The 1946-nt window shown below is 35.8% G+C and overlaps 1 protein-coding gene across 1 annotated transcript in view; it reads left to right on the forward strand.

Annotated features, from left to right (window-relative positions):
• Window positions 1-642: 642 nt before the first annotated feature.
• LOC145415771 (uncharacterized) overlaps window positions 643-1946 on the forward strand; it is a 39223-nt gene continuing 37919 nt past the window's right edge. The window contains exon 1 of the mRNA XM_080285013.1: window positions 643-681. The gene's annotated coding sequence lies outside the window, so the exon portion shown is untranslated. The remainder of the gene's footprint in view (window positions 682-1946) is intronic.

Consider the following 1946-nt stretch of genomic DNA (forward strand, 5'->3'; position numbering starts at 1 on the left):
AAAGATGACAGTTTTGTGTATTATGTAGATACTGACCTGGACAGACAGACAGATAGATAGACAGATTGATAGATAGACAGATGGGTAGATATATGTATAGACGGAGAAGGGGGCAACTGCTCTCTTTAACATCCAGCATTATTCTCAGCATTTCCACACAAATATGAGCATCAAAATCAGGCTTCATTTGTATTCAAGTCTGTGGGTGCTAATTATTGTGTTTAGTTGTCCCTCTTGATTAGTGTGAAGAAAATGGGACGACGATAACAAAGACAATGATGATGTGAAGAGGAGGAAGAAATTATTATTAATTATTATTATTATTATTATTATCATTACTATTCAGTTACTACTACTACTACTACCAACTACTAACACCACCATCACTACTACCATTACTACTACTGCAATTATTATTATCATTATTATTAATTATTATTATTATTATTATTATTATTATCATTATTATTATTATTATTATTTGGCAGCACACACAGTTCCTTCCTCACTGCTGTACCTTAATCAAAACACTTTACCTAAGAATCACAATTAACCTGTTTCTCTCTCACTGTGTCTTCCGGCCAGTGAATGTTGCACGTCTTGATCGCATTGCACGGATGTTGATTTTTTTCTCTCTCATTGCAGGTGAAGACGAGGCAGCCTTCCAGGTGTGATTTGCAGGTAGGATAATTTATAATGTTCCTGTGATATTAATTTATTTTTCTTTTTTCTTTACATAATTATTGTTACGTTTATTATTGAATTTATTTAAGTAATTATTATGCGGTGACTGGGATAGAATTATTATTATATCATTATTATTATTATTATTATTATTATTATCATTATTATATGTACTATTATTATCATTATTTTTCATCATCATCATCATCACTATTATTATTATTATTTTATTTGCTCTTCACTGACAGACTGATTTATTTGTTTATATTTTGTTGTATTCACCTATTTACTAATTTTTATTGCTCTAAGTTCCCATCTCCTATTTTTCAGGATCCTGGTTATTGTTACAGCTTTTTATTAGTTATTCACTGGCAGAGACATTTTTTGTCATTTTATAAGTGCTCATTTATTGATTTACTTATCTACTTATTTATTTATTTATTTATTCACTTATTTATTGCTTTCTCTTCTCTTCCTACACTTCACCACTATAGTCACTACACCTCCAGGTACTTCACGGTACACTCACCACAATTTATTACTACTCAACTTACTGGGCGTTTTATGCAGGTATATTTATGTCCTCTTTCACTGCCTTGGATGTCATTAAATTTGTACGTAAACTGAGAGTTTGATTTCTGCTGCCAACAAGGAAGACAGGGTTCAGAGAGTGCATACCTCCACCAAAGCATATGCCAGGAATTTTTCTCTCTCTCTCTCTCTCTCTCTCTCTGGTTTTCACCATGACGACGGGGCTCTGCGGGGTACTCAGTTTTCATGTATATGTTAAGAGAGAGAGAGAGAGAGAGAGAGAGAGAGAGAGAGACGATTGTACAAACACAATCTCGATCGAAATTTTGATGAGAATTCTGTGAGGTATAGCAAATCTGAGAACACAAGGTATAATATTTGATCATCATCATCATCATCATCATCATCACCACCACCACCACCACCACCCTCATCATCATCATCATTACCACCACCACCAACAACAACAACAACAACAACACCCTCATCATCATCATCATCATCATCATCATGACCTTGAAGTTATAAATGGGATTAACAGAACCCTTCTCTCCTCCACCAGTCTCTCTTTCTCTCTCTCTCTCTCTCCTCCTCCCTCTCCTTCCCTCCTTCCCCTCCCCTCCTCCTCCACCTCCTCCAGGGAAAAAACATCACTGTAGATTTACCCCCCTCCCATATGATGTGCCCCTACCCCACCTTTCCCCCTCTCCCTCCCCTTCCCCTCTTTCTTC

Source organism: Coenobita brevimanus, chromosome 103 (genome assembly GCF_032717465.1).
Source record: "Coenobita brevimanus isolate Jiangsu-jjx chromosome 103, ASM3271746v2, whole genome shotgun sequence".
In the NCBI taxonomy this organism is placed as follows: domain Eukaryota; kingdom Metazoa; phylum Arthropoda; class Malacostraca; order Decapoda; family Coenobitidae; genus Coenobita; species Coenobita brevimanus.